The following is a 21,508-nucleotide window of genomic DNA, read 5'->3' on the forward strand; positions in this document are numbered from 1 at the left end:
CAAGCTCCATTTACATGAATAGCTAATACAATCTATATCTAGGATGTGCTTATTAGTTTTCTGTTTCCCCTTGAACATCAGAATTCTAAGTTGCTGCCAAATCAACTAGTCTGAATTTCCAAAGAGGACCTAATTTATAACACCTCTGTGCAAAAATTCCAAATTGCCTCTCTTTCTTTCCCCTTTTTTCTTTTTCATCCTAGTGTATCAATATCTGAATAGTAAAAAATTATCTATTTTCATTGCTTATATTCAATGTATATCTTTTTTTTAATGCAATTTAAATATTTGGCTCATTGAGATTGCCAGATTTAGCAAAAGAAGACAAAAAGAGATGGAATGGTTAAAATTGAATTTCACATAAACAATAAATAATTTTTTTAGTTTATGTTATTGCATAGATCATGCTTAAACTGATAAAATATGTGTTGTTCATCTGAAATTCAACTTAACTTGGTGATCTCTATTTTATTTGGCAACCTTAGCACATTTTACCATAATGGTAGAATTTGTGTTAACTTCTCATTTCTCTTCGGGTTCTAACTCCTCTCTTTTATACTATTTCCTTTATTTTCTGATTTTCAAATTACAAAATGAGAAAACAGTGAATTCAGCTGTAATGATTTTTTTTGCCACACAGAGAAGTTGTTCTGGAGGCTTCAAATCCATATTTTTTTCTGACCCCACAAGAATTTGTTTAAATTGTTTCCCTTACCATTCTAAAGCAGAGATGATTCTTTTCTTTATTAATCACCTGGACAGCTACTATTTTCTGACACTTTCATGATTGCTTCTTTTGGTGATTCATCTAGTTTGTTTTCCAAATTGTCAATTGATAACCATCCAAAGAGATAAATGAAAGCTTATCAAAGTGGTGACAAAGCAGCCATTCTCTATTTGCTGCCTGACTACCTAGGGACCTCTAAAAAACACTGAATCCTGTTATTCAACCCCAGAAATTCTGATTTAGTTGACCTGGAGTGTGTCATGGACATTGGAATTTTAAAACACTACCTAAGTGATTCTAATGTGCAGTCAAGTTGAGAACCATTGCTTTTAGAGATCAAGGAGAGCATATAAATGTGCTTGTAAAGAAGTCGAGAAGAAGCATTGGCACTTATCTGTAGTCTCAGCAACTCAGAAGACTGAAGCAGGAGGATTGAGAGTTCAAAGTCAACCTCAGCAATTTAGTGAGACCCTACACAACTCAGTGAGACCCTGTCTCTAAATAAAATATAAAAAAGGACTGGGGATGTGATTCAGCGGTTAAGTGCCCCGTACAAAAAAAAAAAAAAAAAAAAAAAAAAAAAAAGAAGGGCAAGAAAATGTGTTAATGTTGCTTTTTGTTTAACAGACTCAGTTTTTAAAAATAGCTGCCGAGTAGAAGAATTTTTTTTTTCAGATAAAACATGAGTAAGTTAAAACTTGCTCTCTTTTCCTACTTAAATGATATTTGTATTCAGTGGGGTAAAATATGTATTTAATTCATTAGTTAGCTTACTGAGTCATTCCTATTTAATCTATAAAATTCATAATCTTTGCAAAAACCATGGTGGTCTCCCATCACATCCCAGTGTAGATTTAATCATTCCATTAGAAAATCACATTATCGAAACAGCATGAATTATCTCCAAATCAATATCGTAAATCCTTTTATCAATGCATTTTTTATATCTCATACTTGTTTCATACCAACACTTGTCAGAGGTCTCATAAACTACCACTTTCTTGATGTAACTATAATATTTTTCAAACTATTTTTAAATTTTGGATGTGAATTTTTGTTAACATGCAAAATTAGAGGAAAGGAATTTATTAGATTTGTTATGAAAACAATATATTATGAATCTTATTTTAAAAGCAAATAATAAATCACAGCAGTGACATTAACACTGAGTTGCAAACACAAAGAACTCAAAGTGCTAGGCTGTGGAACTGAATAGATGCAGGAAGCAAGGAAGAATTAAAAATTGACAAAGTTTAAACTATTAGTGTTTTAGTCACAGTCTCACTTAATTCTCCTATAATAGTAGAATTTAGGCACTATTACTATCCTACACGTGCGAAAATGGTGACTCAGCAGGCATTGAACTGAGTCCAGCTCTAGAATCTGCAGTCTAACTACTATGTGCTATTGCCTTCCTCAAAATAACAGTGTTTTCAGTTTGAGTGAAAGATTGGTCATGTTGGACTACACATACAATATATACATATTTAACTCAAGTCAATAGTTTGTGTAAGGCCTCAGGGTATTTGTATTTAGAAACAATTTGAGGTGCTGGAATTACTTTGAAGTAACTTGTTGGCATCAGGCAGTTACAAATATGGATATATAATTTTGAAGAAGGTTCAGAGATGAAAAGGAAGATGCATATACCAAATGTATGGAGATGATGGTAGAGAACATGATAATGGATAAAATAGTCAAAAGAAAAGCATAAAATAAGAAGAGTTTTAACATTGCATCCTGGGGGAACACCTCTAATTGTGGAGCAGATGGGACCCAAGTGCATTAGGGATAAAGAAGGCAAGGTAGCAAAGAGAATACATCACAGAAACCCAGGGAAGAGTAATTTTAAAGAGAAAATAAAGAGAATTAACAGAGTCCAAATTCTTTGAAAAAGATCAGGAAAATTGATAAAATTCTAAAATTGGTCACAAAAAAATAAAAGATAAAACCAAATTTACCAACATAAGAAATGAATGATGGGGTTTCTATGCAAATCATACAGGTATCAAAAGGATAATAGGAGAATATTGGGAAAATTCTAACCAATTAGACAAATTAGATAAATGAACCATTTCTGCAAAAGCCAAAAATCACCATACTTCACTAAAAATATTAAAATAAATAACCTGAAAATTCTTAAATTAATGAGAGAAGTTGAGTTATTTAATACTTTTCCATAAAGAAAACCCTTAATTCTATATGCTTTCACAAGTGTTTCTACCAAACACTTAAAAAATAAAAAAAATATAAATTTAAAAGTAGATTTTATACAAACGTTTTCAGTAGACAGAAGGTAAACATTTCAAACTAATTTTGTGAATTCAACAATATCCTCATACCCAAACCAGAAAAGACACCAAAACCCAAAGGCCCAATATCAGTCCAGGTGTTAGAATCCTTACCAAAATGTAAGCAATTGAATTTTGTAATATTTAAAAAAGATAACACATCATGGCAAAGTGAGATTTATCTCAAGAATGCAAAATTACATTAACATCTCCAAATCAATCAATGTACTATATCTAACATACTGACAGAATAAAGGAGAGAAGCCACACTGTAATTTCAATAGATTCAGAAATAAATATTTAACAGAATTTAAATCCATTCATGCTGAAAACTCAGCAAAGTATGAAGAAAAGAGAATTTCTTCCATTTGGCAGAGACAATCTATAAAAAAAAAATTTCCACCTAACATCACACTTCCTTGAGAAAGTCTCAGTGTTACTTTCCTGAGACTAGGAATAGGCAACAATGCTTGCCATTCATCACCATTCATCTCCAACACTGTGTGCCACAGATCTTGCAAAAATGCAAACCACACTAACCAAACCAACCAACCAAACACCACACCACCACCAACAACAAAAAACCCAAATAAAACCAAAAAAATAAGAGCAGCAAATTCATAAGTATTGGAAGGAAGAGATAAAGCTACCACCATATGCAGATGATATATTAGTTTACTTAGAAAATCTACAAGAATCTGAAAATCAAGTATCATAAGACAATTTTGCCATATTACAGGGTAGAAGTTAATAACATCTCTTGTAGCTTTATATACTACCAGCAATTGCTAAATGAAACTTTAAAATGCAAGAGCATTGAAAACAAAAAAATTGGGAATTAATTTCTTAAAAAATATGCAAACCATCTGTTCTGAAAATTGTAGAATTTGGCTAAGAGAAATTTAAAGATCAAAAAAAATCGAAAGACATGTATTTGAAGAGTGAGAAAAATTAAGATGTCAGTTATACCCCAATTTATTGATCAATAGAGTCCCAGAAAAATTCAAGTGAGATTGTTTTTAGAAATTGGCAAGCAGACTCTAAGATTCATATGGGAAGCTAATCCTGCTTTTAAAAAGCACATAGGTTAGGAATGTATAATTCTTGAGTTCAAGACTTACTCTAAACTTATTGTAATGAAGACACAGTGGTAATGGTAAAAGGTTAAACATGTAAGCAATAGGAATACTATAAAGGGCCTAAAAATAAACCCATATATATATTTCAATTTTTTAAAGCTATTTTTAAAATTTAGTGGTAGATGAATGCAATACCTTTATTTTATGCATTTATTTTTATGTGGTGCTGAGTGTGAACCCATGCCTCGTACTTGCTAGGTGAGCGCTGTATCTAAGACACAACCCCAGCCCTATTTCAATTTATTTTTGAAAAAGGTGCAAGGGTAATCCATTGAGGAAAAGGAAAGTCTTTGAAATACTTGGCTATTCATGTGAAAAATAATGAATATGACCCTTCACAGATACCAAAAACAAACATGAAATGGATTGCACACATAAAAGTTAATAAAATGGGTTAAATAAAAAATAGGAGAAAACCTTAGCCATTTTAGATTAAGCAAAACTTTCCTAGGACGAAAAAAGGTGTATTTAAGCAGAAGAAAATCATTAAATTGAACTTTATCAGGGATTTAGCTTTTTGATTTCAGAAAAATACTATTAAGAAAGAGTCAAGGCACAGAATGGGAAAGAATATCCAAAAGACAAAATGACAAAATAGGTGTATGCAGACTTTATACAGATTGTTCACAATTCAAGGAGATAAATAACTTATCTTTCAAAGGGAACATGAAATACAGATGCTTTATAAAAGAAGATGTTTGAATAGCACAAATCCCAGGGAATATGATTCAACATCAAAGTCATCAGGTAAGTCTAATTTAAAATGATAAGGAAATACCATATCATACTCATTAGAATGGCTACCACAAATAAGATGAAAAATACCAATTGTTAGTGAGGATATGACGCAAACAAAATTCTCATACACTAAGTATGGAAATATAAAATAGTACAACTACTTTGAACAACTATTTAACATTCATAAAAATTAATCATATACATGTCATGTGGACCAGTCATTTAATTTCTAGGTCAATACCAATGAGAAATAAAAATACACATCCACAAAAAGTCATGTACATGAATATATAATCTATTTTATTTGTAATACCCTTACACCAGAAACAATCTGAATATTCATAGGTGAATGGGTAAACAAGACATGTCACTCATGCAATTGAATATTATCCATTATTCAGAGCAGCAAACAGACACATGCAACATTGGAGAATATTAAACTCTTTATTCTGAGTTAAAGAAGTCAGGCATAAAGAGGGGTACATTTTTTTCTGTGATTATCATAAAATGCTGACTAATATAGATGCCAAAAAGCAGATCAGTGGTTCTCTGGGTCCAGGGACAAAGGTAGGAAAGAACTGCAAGGAGACCCAAGGAATCTTCTGATGGTGGTTTAAATGTATATTTTGATCATGGTGATAGATTCAGGGTGTATACAAGTATTAAAATTCAAATAATTTTGCATTTTAAATTGAGATAATTATCTTATGCAAACTATTCTCAATAAAGGAGATAAGGCAAGGTCCCTCTCCCCATAAAACAGAGTTAGGCATAAAATAAACAGAGATAGTCACACCCAGAACACTCATCAAGCAGAGTTTAGCATAGAGTAGAGCCAGTTTATCTTGGAGAAACTATAAAGACTGAAGATTCACAAATACAGGCGTGATCTAGGCTGGAGTTAAAAAAAATGAGAAGGAGTTGAAAGATTATTAAATTTCTCTCTTTTAAAAAAATCAATTCAGAAATGAATTGTTGATTTTTGTTATCGTAATATGATTTAGGGACTAGGGTTAGAGTTCAGTGGTAGAACCCTTACCTAGACATGTGAGGCATTGAGTTTGATCCTCAGCACCACATAAAAAAAGATGAATAAATGTATTGTGTCCATCTATAACTAAAAAAAAAAAAAAAAAAAAATTAAAGAAAAAGATGGTTTAGTCTATTCACTCCTTTAGCTCAACTCCTAAGCCCCATACATATTTATATTAGTATTCAAAAATTTTCTTTGACTATTTTTGAGGCTTTTGGTAACATCCTATCAATTTTCTTTTCTTTCATTAACAACAAAAAACATTTTTGACTCTCTACTATGTAAAATGAGAATATTTACACACCTGTCAATCTGTTAAATTTCTTTTTGCCTGTATCTCAGAATTTCTACTTTTATATTTGTTGAAGTTGATAACATTTCCCCCCACCATACTGGTGATTGAACCCAGGGCTTTGAGCTTGTTAGGCAATACACTGCTAAAAAAAAAAAAAAAAAAAAAAAAAAAAATTCTTAACCAAGATGCTCTTAAGTAGGTGAATGAATAAACTATGCTACATCTAGACAATGGACATGTATTTAGTACTAAAAAGAAATAAGTTATCAAGTGATGAAAAGATGTGAAACAAACTTAGATCTATGTTACCAACTAAAGAAGCCAATCTGAAAAGGATACATACTATATGACTCAAACTATATGACATTCTGGAAAACACAAAACAATGGAGATAGTAAAAAGATGGATGATTGCCCAGGTTGAGGAGAGCGTGAGGAATGAATAGATGAGTATAGAGGATTTTTTTGGGCAGTGAAACTACCCTGCATGTTACTATAATGGTGGATACCAGTCAGCATACATTGACCTAAATCCACACAATGTACAATAGCAAGAATGAACCTTAAGGTAAACAATGTCCCCCCACCCCCCGTGACAATGATGTATCAATGTAGGTTAGCTCTAAAAATAAAATCTGTTTTAAAAAATCTGATGTAAGTTACTGATACTTTTTAGTAAATTGGGTGCTGTGGACCTTCTTGTGTGTACATTGCCCATTTTTACCATGAGGATAGAAACATTATCTGTCACAGAGGGTTGTTGAGACAATTAGTTAAACAGTACATCTAAACAATAGAGTACCTAGCACGTAATAAACTCTAAAGCATCATTGCTGTTGTTCTTGATGTTAGTCATAAATAATATGATCTGGATACTATGTAAAAGTAGTATAAAAAGTATATAGTCTGAAATTATAGAGATTGGGTATAAACTGATTCTTCTTGCACTCAGTATTATTGGCACAAGAGTAAAAAAAAAAAATAATTGGTAGTGTTTCCCATGATTTTCTTGGCTGAATCCTTATCAAGGGGAACTGGAGACAGGGAGGATTTGAGCATGTTCAATTGACATTCTTGGTTTCATAAGTCTGGGATCAATCCGGAAGAAAATGAAATCAGAGACATCCTGATTTCAACCCTGATTTTATAACCCTTGGCCTTTGAACTATAGGTCCATAGATAGGATGGTTGCAGGAAGGTTGATATGAAGGAAATAGTACAGATTTCAAGAGGGAGGGGATTTTGAAGTCATGATGAGAGAGCAAAAGTCTAGAAGTAGTCATAAGAAATGAAGGGAATATCAGCTGGTTCTTCTGGCTCTGTGGGCCATAGAAAAGAGATGACTCTTTCATCTGGACTTCTTAACCTGCCATGGAAATGTTTCATTTTCCTGATGTTTCTCCACCTCCACCCCCAACATCTCTGTCAGGCTTGAAGGAATTTGAAGTCCTTCACAGGAGCCTATCTTTCTGAAAGAGTCCATCTTCTCTAAGAATTAGATAGAGAGGCATGGGTTTACATCCTAAAATGACTCTCGTAAGATGTAGATTCACACTCTGAAGCCACTATTAGTAACTGACTGAGCTGTCAGAGGTACAGGCACTTAAGTAATGAATCATGTTTTAGAAATTAGAATGGAATTATTTGTAGGACAGTGCTAAAAAGAAAGTGCATAAAAGATCTTTTTTTTCCCTTGGCAAGATAATTTACTTCTGTTGTGTGTGTGTGTCTGAAGAACACAAACTTGTCTCTGAAGAATAAATTTATATACACATTTTATCAAGTTGGGAGTCTGGTTTTTAAAGAGATGTCTCTTTAATATTAACTGTCAATTCTCATATCTAATAGCCATGCTAAGATAAATATGATGGAATTTTAAGAGATATACAATTTGGTTTGAAATAGAATAATTTATATAACTAATCTGGAAACAAATATACTTTCTCTTTTGCAGACCTTAGTAAATATACTCAGACTATGGTTTTAGTGACTCACAACTTTAAGAGTGTTTTTTTTGGGGGGGTACCGGGGATTGAACTCAGGAGCACTCAATCACTGAGTCACATCCACAGCCCTATTTTGTATTTTAGAGACAGGGTCTCACTGAGTTCCTTAGAGCCTTTCTTTTGCTGAGGCTGGCTTTGAACTCGGAATCCTCATGCCTCAACCTCCTAAGGCTCTGGGATTATAGGTATGTGCCACTGTGCCTGGTTAAAGCGTTATTATTAAGTCTGTTTAGTACTTCTAAAGTGAGGCTTTGTAACATAGCTATTAGTTCTGCTATTAAAAAGCAAACATAACATTAAAAATTAAAGCCTTGGCATAACCGCTTGTGGGTTGATGGACGACTTTGAGCCCACACACACACACACAACAGAAGTAAATTATCTTGCCAAGGGTTGATGGCGGTTGTCTTGAAGCTGGGTGTCATCTGTGGTACTCAAGGAGAGCCAAACTCTGTTTCTCCAAAACCCAGTAGTCAGATCTGCTCATATCTCAGCATTTCTCCAGGACCAACCTACCACAGGATGGAGTGGAACACAGCACATTCACCTGTCACCAAACTGCCATTCTGGTTCCAAGATTGCATCTCTTCCCTGGACCAATGAGAGGGTTGTCAGTGTTTTGCTCCTGGACCTGATTCTAGCTGGATATTTGAATCCTTGCTCTGCAATGGACTACTTCTTGGCTACAGTCCTCACTCTCCATAGTCACTGGGGCCTTGAACAAGTTGCTACTGACTATGTTCATGAGGATGCATTGTAGAAAGCTACCAAGGCAGGCCTTTTGGCACTCTCAGCTTTAACCTTTGCTGGGCTTTGTTATTTCAACAGTCATAACATGGGCATCTGCATAGCTCTTGTCATACTGTGGAAGCTTTGATCTTTCTGACTTAATACCTTAAGAATTGATCGTATGCCTCTTTTTCTCTGCTCTCTCATGCCATTCAACTCACAATAAGGAGGAAATAAGAGATAAGTTCATTGGTGGACAAATCTTCTCCTAATCACATGGTTATTTTAGAATTTAATTGTTGAGGAAAAGGTTTGAGAGGAAGTCTGTCCAAGAAATTATGAGACCCAGTTCTGCATCCTAGTAAGTTAATGAGTTATGTTCAAGCTTATGAGACTCACAGTATAACTGAACTTTACATATGAGCTTTTGCCTTTTGTCACTCTCATAAAGAGAATTCAGCTTTATTATTATCAACATATGATCATATTTCTGCTTTTGTCTTTGAAATAGTGGATAAAGGGAAAGACTGTTAATTCATGAGTAAAGACTTTACAAAAAATTAAATAGTGTTTAATTTTGGAAACTTCACTCTCTGTTCAGTTGAACCAGCTACTGGTTTTATGTTCTAGGGAAACTTTAAAATTAGGAGATGATAAAATCTCAGATTATAGATTTCTAAATCCTAGGAAGGAAAGATTGGAGAGTTTCTGAATTTAGAGATGATCTGGTTAGAGAAGATGTCTTCCTTGTAGACATATCAGAATATTACAAATTCTAAATAGATTTAGTCCTCAAATGTGTTTCACTTGTCCTAAAATAATCTGCCCTCAAATATAAAACTAAAAATAATAAATTATTTTCCAACTGTGGGAATTGGTAATAAGAAAATGCAGTCCATGAAAAGAAATTTTTTTTAGAAAACTAAAATGCTATATAATAAAAAATGTATTCTACTAAAAAAAAAATTTAAAACCTTCACAGGACAGTCCTAAAATATAAATATTAAGAGAGCAGTATATTAAAAAGTATGTTAGTTGCCAGGAGAACTAAAATACAACTTTCTTCAAATCTTCATCTAGCTTGGGAGTATAAATGTATGCATAAATGGATATAATGAGAAGTAATTTAACAGGACAAAGAAATCAATTTTGGGACACAGTACAATATCTTGAAGCCTCTATTCTATAATCTTTCCCTTTTTAAGGAAGGATCTTTGACTTTTGGTCTTTTAAATTCACTTAGTTTTCAGAAAGTGTCATAATAACCAACGAGGCTGCTCTGAAAATTGGGAACAGACCCAATTTTCAAACTAAAATTTAACCATAAAATTCCGAAACTTTAGAATGGAAGGGTGCTATATTTACTATTATTTATTCCTCTAGGATGATAAGATGAGCCTTAAAATTTTAATGCTTTTCTAAATGTAGCTTTTCAAGGAGATAAGACTCTAAGAAGCTTAGTAATACCATATACAAATCTTTTTTTTTCATTCTTTGACAAAGCCATGCATAAGAGAAGTTTAATAAATTTTTTAAATTAGCAGGTTTGATACTGACAATTCAAATTTAAAGGAACATCTCACACAAGTCTATTTGGATTCATTGGGGGAAAATATTAGCATTTCAATAATCAAATTCAATAGTAACTGTACTTATTGATAAACAATTATTATAATAATATAATTATGGCTAATATTTTTTGAGCAATTAATTTGTGTCAAGCACTTTAGTTCTCATACACAGTAGCTCAAATAATCTTCACCAAAATCCTAATGAGCAGGTGTTTATTATTATCTCATTTTACCCGAAAACCTGAAACCACAGAGTGACTGTGGTTGACTGTTTGAACTCCAGGAACTCAAATATTTAAGCATCATATTGTAGAGTCTCTCTCGTATTTTCTGTGCCTTTGACATGTATGGCTATAGCTAACATAAATGTTCCTAACTTTCTAAATGTTATGATTTTATCTAATAGTATATATGACAATAATTCTAAAGTTTGTTGAATAAAAGCAAAGTAAAATTTCCTTTTAGTCTAAACAATTACAATTTAAGACTTTGAGAGGATGCATGTATTTTTCATTTGTCAATTAAAAGAGAACTATTTCAACATTCTATATATAATTGCATCATCTTAAATTATCTATTGAAGCCAATTTTCCTCTGTACTGTACAATCTAACTTCAAGACAAAAAATCTCCATCTAGCAGAGTCCTTCCAGTAGTTCAAATTGCAAATTGAATGAATGACAAAAAGAAAATATTATGATGACATTAATATTACTTCAAAGGCAAAAATAATTGTACAGCTAGGAGTATAGCACAATAGTAGAGCACTCACCTAAGACGAAGACCTTTGTTTCCATCCCCAGAAGCATCAACCCCTACTCCCCAAAATTGTGCTCCTATACTTCTGAGGGGGTCATGTCTTGATAAACCCATTGTCGAGTTGAAAATGTATTCCTACGTGTAACCTACTTGTGGTTTAGATATGAATTGTCCCTCAAAAGTTCATGTGTGAGAAAATGCAAGAGTGTTCAGAGATGAAATGATTAGATTTTGAGAATTGTAACCTGATAGGGATTAACTGGGTGATAATTGCAGAGAGGTAGGGTGTGGCTGGAGAAATAGGTCACTGGGGTTCCTGTGGGGTTTCAGGAAGCTCTCTCTGCTTCCTGTTTACATGTCCTGAGCTGCCTTCCTCAGACTCACCCTTCTGCCATGATGTTCTGCCTCACCTCAGGCTCAGAGCGATGGAACAGATCAACCTCTGAAACCATGAACTCAAATAAACTTTTCCTCCTCTAAGTTGCTCTTGTTGGGTGTTTTGGGCACAGCCATGCAAAAGCTGACTAAAACACTACCAAACTTTAGCAACACAGAGCACCATAGCGTATTTCTCATTTAACCTTGTGTTCACTGTCATACTGGGGGCTCCTGGTTCACTGTTGCCATCTCATCACAAGAAAGTATTGTACTGCATATGGGAAAAGATAAAAATTCAGAATATGATTTTTACTGAACACATATCCTTTTTACACTATTGTAAAGTGAAAAAAATCATGTCATACCATCCTAAATTTGGGAACACCTGTATTAAATAATACCATAAATTGCTGATTTTGAAGTAAAGATTTCATTTAAAAAGGGGTTTGAAGATACTCATTGAATGAAAAACTTAAAGGTGAAATGTGTTCCTTGAGCAATTCAAAATAATTTTCAACATAACCATCAAATCATAAAACTAACTACTTAATATTTAGGGACAAAACCTATTATTTCCTTTCCACATTTTCCTCAGACTTAATAACATGTATATATGAATTATCACTTATTCTTTCATTCATGCATAGTAGGTATATTCCTATGACTTTCTTGGTGTAAATAAACAATTGATTTTAGAAAGGTTAGAAAAATCTGTTTTATTTTATAAACAACAAAAAAAACTACTTTTGATATTTTTTTGTAACATTCTTTGTGGGAAGATTACAGTTTCTTCTGGGTATATTTCTTTATTACATCTCAAAAATTTTGGAACTTAAAAACAAAACAATGGACTAGGAAAAATATGGACATTGCAGTTTTAGCTTTATCTCTTTACCCTCTATAATCACATAAATATACAGTAATAAGGACTGTATTGAAAAATACAACAGAATTATTTTTGTGTGTGGTATAATTGATTTTTTACAATGATAACCTTGAGACATTTCAAAATTTATTATGTAATATCAAGTTTAATCCTTTGACTCCCCTAGTGCTGATTTCAGGTTTTATTTCTCAGATAGCTCTTCAAATATCAATATTTGCATAATTTATATTAATTAATATATACCAGTACTGCCACAAATATTAATAAATTAAGATTCCATAAGTATTATTTTAAAAAAGTGTTTTGTGACTCAACCAGTCTTATTTTGCATTTCTTTAGAATCTTTTTGTTGCTTGTTTTACTAATTATTTTCTTGTTGTGTGATGGGTGTGATGGGGAAATGTTATAGGACAGGCTATATGGGCAATGACTCAACAGACTCCTTTTTACCCTGAGACTCCATGTAATGTAGGAAATGGTTCTCCCGTGGGAACACCCCACCTCTGTACCAATCAACAGTTGCTTAGAATAGCATGTTTGGCAACACAAAGTGGCAATTCTTATATAATGTAAAATTGTTCTCTTTTTGATTCCTATTTTTCTTAACCAATGTACCATGTCAACAGTGATTGTCTAGATGTTAGTAACCATTCTTTACTTGTAAGGTCACTTTGATCCACTTCCCCTTCTGCTTATGATTTTAGATCTCATGATGTGAGTTTGTAGTTTTGAATCATAGCAACAGACACTTTGATTGATGTACTGACTTATGATATAAAAACCCCTGCAACCTTATGGTCACAGCTGTTCTCCCAGTAGCCATTTTGGGCATTGTGTGCGACAGTCAGCCGACCGGCTAATAAAGACTTTGAAATTTGGACTTCTCAGTGGTGATTGGTCTGTTCTTAAATTGCGCCCCACAATAGTTGTGCTGGGGATCTGATTATTAAAGACACCTTTATTACAAAAACTATGGAGACTATGAATTACTAGGAGGAATAAATAAAATCTGCATAATTAGCACTGATTTGTTTTTAAGCAAGATGAGCATTTTAGTTAAGTGAATGAACTTGTATGGTTAGATAAATGAAACTTATTTCAGTTATTTATTTTTTTAGGCTCTGAAATTCATTCTAGTTCTTTGTTTTATACAGTATTTTGTAACTTACTATCTTTTTGGAAGTTTTGCTGCAACGTTGGTCAGAAACATCGCAGATTTCACCTCCAGTTTCTGGTCAGGATCTCACTGAAATATTCTAAAAAGAATAAAATATTAATTTAAAATTAATTTGTTTAAAAAATAAATTCTTATTAAATATTACCTGTTGTGATCAGTGGCTAGATGATGTATTTTTTTGAAAGAGTAATTCCAGAGTAGAAACTCAAGCAGTCATGGAAACTCAGATTATCAAGGAAGAAAGAAAAAAATTAGCCTCTCAGACAAAATAGTGTGTATTATAGTGCTGCTCTAAAATTGTTCACTTTTATTTGATTAATTTTCTAAATTAAAAAGTTATGACAGTAAACTAATTTTTACCACACTGAATTAAAAAATCTTTCATGTGTTAAACTCATCAAAATATTGATAACTTATTTAGAGTAAATAATGGACACCTGCAAACATCAAAAGTTCCTAAAATGTGGGAAAATATTATGAAGTCTAACTTTCTCAAAGACAGTGATTCTTTGCCCAAAGCATTTAATTTGCAGTCCATTAAATCAAATTCTAATGAAATTTAATGAAATCTCTCACACTCAGGATTTTGCAATATTTTTCAGTAAATGGAAAAATTAATGAAACGCTACAGTGGTTTGTTTCTAGTTTACTTGGCAGTTCCAAATTTTAGTTTGGAGTATATATGGTATAATACTTTAACACAGGGATTTTCAAGTTGTAAATTTCCATTTCCAGGGTAGGTCTCTTGAATGAAGCAATTTGACTTAGTGGAAAGTCCTTAATGAGGATAGGCTAGTTACAGGAACTTCATCCTGGTGGAATTATTTAATTGAAAGTTGGGGAAAATGGAGACAATTTGCCTGCCGACCTTTTAGGTTTTTCTATGAGAGGGCAGTAGAGTGAAGTTGACTCTTGAGGAACAGTCAATGCAATGAAGAATTCCCTGATGATGGAGTCTATCAGTGAGAGATGTTGACATGGGTTTGGGTAGAGAACCCTTCTCTGAGTTACTCCATGAGGCATAGAACAGCAGTTTTCAGGCTGTCCCTAAACCTGAGTTACTCCATTTGGTAAAGCAGTAGTTTGTCATAAACTACTCCATTTTGAGTCAAATGCCAAGGTAGAATGATTCATACCTCGTTGATATTAAGTAAACAACCACTATCTTCCCAGCACCACCACAGGGCATACACTGATAAAAAATTTATATGCCATGTACAAACAGAGAAACAACATGTATCCCATTTGTTTACAATAAAAAAAAATTACATCAAAAATTAAAAAAAAATTTATATGTGCCAACTTATCAAATTAAATCAAGGAATACCTGGAAACATGGATATCCCAAATCATAATAGTAATATCAGACATAGGAGCTTATCAACCTCATCAGATATAAACCCCTCACTAGAGTTCATAAAAGAAGGAGACCCCGAGATTGAAAACAGTAGCACCTTGATCTGTCACCTGGTCATTCATCAGGAGCGTGGCCCAGGTAAACTGCCACAGCAACGAACCTCTGATTTCTTGTCCACATTCAGTTTCAGCAGAGTGCAGTTTCTCCTGCTTGTGGTGACCATGCACGGTCCACTCCAAGTTGACATCTCAAGCTGCCTCAGTCTGAACCCTCTGCTTTGAAAACTCTGCTGAACTGGTTCCTTAAAATCCTTATCTGACCATCTACAGAGACTCTGCATTCATCTCTCTCTCTGCCTGTGCTCTTGACCAGAATCCTGTAACCCTGAAGCCCCTGTAACCCTTTTTTAATCTTTCTGGGACTTATTCATGCATCATTATGTGAAGTATCATGTGTGACTTCAGTGTTATCAATATTAGAAATTAAGATTTGAATAAAAGAACTTGTGTGTGCTGTGCTTATGACTACTAGTTGATTCACAAGTATTCAGTGAGCTGCCACTGATGAAAGTGGTGTAGCTTGTGAATTTGTTATTCAATAAATTCTCACACTGTGGAAAGACACAAACATGTTTGTTCTATATTAGTGGTATAGCTCACTCACCACAATTGGGAAGGGATAATATGCTATTCACACACCCTCTCTCTTGCCTCCTGAATTTTCAGGCCCTTCTCAGTAATCACTTTCAGGAAGTAACAGTTTAGAACATAAGTTTTAAATTCAGACATACTGAATCTTTAGTCCAACTCTGTACTTCTTAGGGAAGGTCATAGCTAAGTTGCTTAACTTCCCTCTTAAAGCTGATGTGCAAACTAAGAGATAATCGACTTTGAAGTGGTTTAGCTTTTTGGTGTGTTTCTCAAAAACAGACCCCGAGGAGAAGATTTGTACACAAGTGATTATTGAGTAAGTCATTCCTGGAGAAGCAAGAGGATATGGGTGGGCTCAGGGAAGAAACCACAGGTACAACTTCCTGAAAAGCTCCACTGACAGTAGCTTCTGCCCGATCTCATAAGCCAGGCTGGGGTGTAAATGTCACCTTAGAGTCATCCTGATCTAGGCACAGGAGCAGAGGCTTCATGACCCTGCCTTGTTCAGTCACTGTCTTTTGCTTTGGGGTGAGGAGAACTTCTGGTTCTCTCCACAGAGACAAAGCAGTTCTGGGTGTTCCATGGCAGGTCTGCAAAGGGAGGATGGAGTGGGAATGGAGGATGGGGTATTTGTGATCCCAGGGGATCCAGGTGGAGCACCGTCAGTGTCTGGTACAACTTTATGTGGCCTTGGCAGGTGGGAAGCTCTCAATATGTGTTAGTTCTTATAGTTGCTACATTCTCTCTCTCTCTCTCTCATGTGTTCTCTTGATGTGATTTGATAGTAACTGGTCAGGGTTCAAGTAGGTCTAGATAACTCACTGAAGAATAGCTTGTAGGTCAGAAAGGAGTATGGAGATAAAGGCCATAAGTGAGCAGAAGACTAACAAGTTCTTACCGTACGACCTGTAGCAGGGATAATTTTCCCTGAGACTGTGGGAGCTGACCAGTTGAAATTTAAGGTGAAAATATATAAACTAATGATAGCAGGGTCATGTGTGTCTGGCTCCAGGAAATTTTGTCTTCTCATTACAGGCTAGGAAGTAACTTGGTAGAGAAAAGGACTTGCCTATTCCTTTCAATCAGAGGGAAAATATTATTTAAAGAGAGACCATGGCATGGTATTTTTTATTAAATGCAAGATTTTGAAGCTACTTGACTGGGAAAAATCTCTAGAAGCTCTTATTCTCTATAGAGAAAAATTTAGAGGCATAGAAATGTGTATGCCATGATTGAACAAAAAACTTCATATGTGTATTGGTATGTATATAAATTGATAGTATTAGAGGTTCATAGGTATATAGAAATAAGTATGTACTTGGCACTATTATGAATACTTTACATATATGATTAATTCTTTTAAACTTATCGAGTGCATGAAATAAATGCCACCGTAAGTATTCCTGAAATAGAGTCATTAAATGACTTGAACATTCAAGGTCAAATAGTAGTAAATGCTGAAGATGATTTTCAGTTGCAAATAACCTGATTACCTCTACATGGTAGAGCATTTCCCTTTCCCTCCCCTCTCTCCTCTTCTGGGCTCTGGTCACTATCATTCTCTTCTCATCTTCTGTGAGCACAACTTTTGTAGACTCCACAAGTGAGTGAGATCACATGGCTCTTGTCTTTTTGTGCCTGGTTGATTACACTCAACATAAGGATCTCCAGTTTCACGTGTGTTTCTGTACATTACAGAATTTCATTCTTTTTATGCTGAATAGTATTCCATTGTGTATATGCACACATTTTCTTTATCTGTTCATCAGTTGGACATTTAGGTTTTTTCCATTTCTTTCTATAGTGAATAGTCTTGCAATAATTGTGATGGTGTAAATGTCTCTTTGACACTAATTTCATTTCCTTTGGATATATACCCAGTAGTGGAACTGCTGGATCATATGGTAGTTCTTTATTCAGTTTTTCAAGGAAGCTACATATTGTACTAATGGCTGTACTAATTAACATTCTTACCAAGGGTTTGCAAAGGGTTCTCTTTTTTCTATACCCTTACCAGTGTAATTTTCTATTTCAATATAGGCTGTTAAAAAATACAAAAATGTATTTTGATATATGGTATATTCTAATATTGATATATTCTGAATTTTAATGACTACCTCCCATTCCTTGGCAACAGACATCTGTTTGTAGATTATTTTTCAAATGTGAAAGGTAGGTTCACTATTTCAGTGATAACTAAAAATTCCGTTGCATTTATAATAAGTAGAATTGTATCGAAATAATATACTGAGCTATAGAGGATCCCATATGAGGTAGTAAGAGAGTAAATTAAAAACCCAAAGAAAGATATTATCAAAAAGAAGGGGAGAAGCAAGAAGAAGTAACATTTTTCTGTTTGAACAAGTTTCAAGTTGTGGTAGATGCTAAAAAGATTTGAAATGAAAAAGGATCATTCAATAGATCAAGAAAAGAGAAAATGGAAAACTTAAGAAAATAATATCAATATGTATATGATGTATGAGAAGAAGAGAAGTTAGACTTTTAATGAGTTAAAAGAATATTTATATAGATAATTAGGATAGCCAACATGGAATAGAAACCTTGGCAGGAAATATGACATAGGTGAGAGTTGCCTAATATTTATTCCCCTTTTAATTCTAGCTAAAGGACCACATTTCTAAAGCACTTTGCAGTTCAGTATGTTTATGTGATCAGGTTCTGATTAATAAGATTCAACAGGAAGTGTCATGGGGAATTTCCAGAAAGAATCAGAAAGCTGCTTAAAGAATATTGGACAGTACACCCTTGTTACTTTCTTTTTTCTTCTACTGCAGGCCTGGATGTCGGGACATATGGCTGGAGTTACAGCAGCTTTTTTTAGATGAGTAAAGTGATACTGAAGATAAAGTCATGAACCAAGGAAAGCAGAGAAGAAAGAGAGGACTTGGATTTCTGAAGACACCATGGAGCTACCATATTAGTCCTACATTCCAAATTCAGTTTCTTTACATAAAAAATCAAATCGAAACAAAAAACTTCTATAATGTTTAGGAAAATTTTAATTTTTAATTCTGTCTTATGCAGCTTCTGCTTCAGATAGAGGCTGATTCTGTATCTCCAGGGCCCTTGAATTTCTGCAAAGCATCTGCCACTAGTAGGCCTCTAAAGGGAAACAAGGAACTTATTATTTGATGCATTGAATTATTTAAACACATATCAATGCATTGTTCTACTTTAACATTAGGCAAATAAAGCATATTATTAACACATATTTTTTCACCATTGTTAGTGAAAGTATGTGTAATCTTAAAGATTTTGTTTGTAGAGACTGATCAGAGGTATCCTGAAGTAAATGGGCTAAGTTATAGTGTAGCAAGAATCATCATCGAAATTTTAATAGCTTAGAACAACACAACTTATCTCTAGCTCATGGCCCAGGTTTAATATGCGTTGCCTGGGGGTTCTTTTCTATGTAGCCACTCCATTTTTATATCCATCTCTTTTACACAGCTGAAGGCTAGTTGAACACCAGTATTTCCTGCTAGTTATAGCTTACCTTTAATTTGAAGGAATTAGTTATATGACTATACTAACTTCAAGGGCTAGGGAAGCATAGTCTTCCTCATGCCCAGAAGCAGAAGAGAACTGGACATTTGAGAACATTAATAGTGTCTACTACTCCACTCAATTGCAGAAGAATCTATGTGAACATTTTCAATGCATAATAATGGTCTTACTTTGGTGGTATGAAGTTTTACTTTAATTAATTTAATTTCCCTAGAAAGGACAAAATAAAAAAACTTCCATATGAGAGTTTCTTTAAGACTATCTCTCTTTTGCAGGTGATAGGTAATTTAACTGAAAAATAAGTCTCTGCTTGAAAAGATGAGCACTCAATCTTAAAGATTCACAAACATCCACACAAGTTTATTCATCCATTCATTCTGCAGACACTGATTGAGCGTCTACTAGGTGCAATTTAGATAAGACCCATGGAAGTCAGAGGATAAGGAATGGGATTTCAGAAGGGGAAATGGACATGACTCTAAATATTTCTAAAATTCTCTCTCAAAATTAACTTAATTCAAAATACAGCGACTACACTATAGCTTCTAAATACATTTAAATTATGAGATAGTTCTAGGAAATTACTTGTGCCATCATGTGCAAGATATTGCTGTGACATTTATCTTAACTGGGGACTTTTTAAAAGAATATATACAGACATCATTACCCTATGTACATGTATGATTACATGAATGGTATGAATCTACATTGTGTACAACCATAGAAACAAAATGATGTACCCCATTTGTGTACAATGAATCAAAATACAGTCTGTAAAAAATTAAAAAATAATTTAAAAAAGAATATATCTGAGTAAAGAAACTGGATTTTTCTGGAGATAAGCTACTTAGAAAACTTTTCTGATGAGCCAACTCTAGTCAAATGCATAATCATTTTGTAACAATAACTTTAAAATATGGCTTTTCTTTTACTCTGTGAATATGGGTATGCAGCATTCCCAATATTAGTTTTTGTACAGGCTACTCATTTGTCTATTGTAATTTCTTGGCACCTTTGTCAAAGTTAATCATATATGCATAGACTTCTTGGCTTTCTATTTGGTTTCATCGGCCTATGTGATTTTTGTTTTGTAGCATAATGTGGGGGTTTCCGGGACCCCCAGCCTTAGGCATGGTCAAGATGGCGCCTGACGCTGAGCCAAAAGCAGCCAGCTATACAGTAAACAACCAGCGAATTCCAATGATTGGCTAGTTAACGATGTGACTAGAGCATGCCCCCCTCGTGTACCCATCCTATGCTTGCAGCTGTCCGCGTTTATCTCGTGTACTCTCCCCTGATTGGTTGAAGTGTATATAAGCCTGGTGGGTGGGAGAGTAGGGGGAAAAGGAGAAGAAGCGGAAGAAGGGGAGGAGTGGAAGAAGCGGCGGCGGAGGCTGGAGCTGAGCTGGAAGCTGGGAGCGCGCGGAAGCTGGAAGAAGCTGGGAGAAGGGAAGCTGGGAGTATGCGGAAGCTAGGAGTAAGAGAAGTGTAGGAGAGGAACTGTGCACAATAAACTTCCAAAGCTTCAGACATTTGTCGTGTCTCTCTCTGCGGCCAGAGGGGACGCGATAACTGGTGCCGAAACCCGGGAAGATGAAGGCCTTATAAAAGAAAACAAGGTAAGATATTTGAAAAAAATTTTTTTGTATACAAGTTAAACCGGTTATAAAAAAGTTAAAGGGTGTCAGGATGCGCCATCGGCGGTCCTGGGGACACGCGGAGTGCGGTCCGGTTGAAAGGTATCGGGATCCTGACGCAGTAGAACGTGGGTATCGGGACGCGCCATCAGCGGTCCTGACGCATAGAACGCGGGTTGAAGGGTATCGGGATCCTGACGCGTAGAACGCGGGTCGGGGGGTATCGGGACACGCCATCAGCGGTCCTGACGCGTGGAACGCGGTCTAATTAAAGTGAAAGTAGAAACACGTTTGAAGCGGTCCAATTAGGTAGTACGTGAAAAGCCGCTATAAAAATTTTAATGCGCACTTGATAGTTTTCCTTTCAGTAATCTCGTTGCTCCTGGCAGCTAGGCCACTGTTATTGTAATTGCCGTAACTAAAGCTATTCAAATTAGTAACAATGGGGTCTGAATGCAGCAACCCCTCAGGGAACTATTAAAAAACAATGGGACGCCATTGAAGGGAAAAAAAACAGCTAAGTAAGAAAAGCTGCTCAGTGTGCCACAAGGGGGATCTTCATGAACAGGATTTAATAGTAACAGAAAAGAACGCTTAAAGAGAATAAAG

General features: G+C 34.6%; 1 protein-coding gene and 2 pseudogenes across 6 annotated transcripts in view; 2 read left to right on the forward strand and 1 right to left on the reverse strand.

The window, feature by feature from the left end:
• Nucleotides 1-21,508, reverse strand: part of Htr1f (5-hydroxytryptamine receptor 1F) — a 161,945-nt gene that overhangs the window by 33,458 nt on the left and 106,979 nt on the right. For 3 of the 6 annotated variants that reach the window (XM_047563037.1, XM_047563034.1, XM_047563035.1), the window contains one exon: nucleotides 13,720-13,806. The gene's annotated coding sequence lies outside the window, so the exon portion shown is untranslated. Of the gene's footprint in view, nucleotides 1-11,299; nucleotides 11,396-13,719; nucleotides 13,807-15,244; nucleotides 15,258-21,508 lie in introns of those variants that run through there. The other 3 variants (XM_047563039.1, XM_047563038.1, XM_047563040.1) reach the window with 3 other exon arrangements.
• Nucleotides 8,625-9,105, forward strand: LOC124992343 (succinate dehydrogenase [ubiquinone] cytochrome b small subunit, mitochondrial-like; annotated as a pseudogene).
• LOC124993721 (tetraspanin-3-like) overlaps nucleotides 15,063-21,508 on the forward strand; it is a 61,020-nt pseudogene continuing 54,574 nt past the window's right edge.

This window comes from Sciurus carolinensis, chromosome 9 (assembly GCF_902686445.1).
Source record: "Sciurus carolinensis chromosome 9, mSciCar1.2, whole genome shotgun sequence".
Lineage (NCBI taxonomy): Eukaryota > Metazoa > Chordata > Mammalia > Rodentia > Sciuridae > Sciurus > Sciurus carolinensis.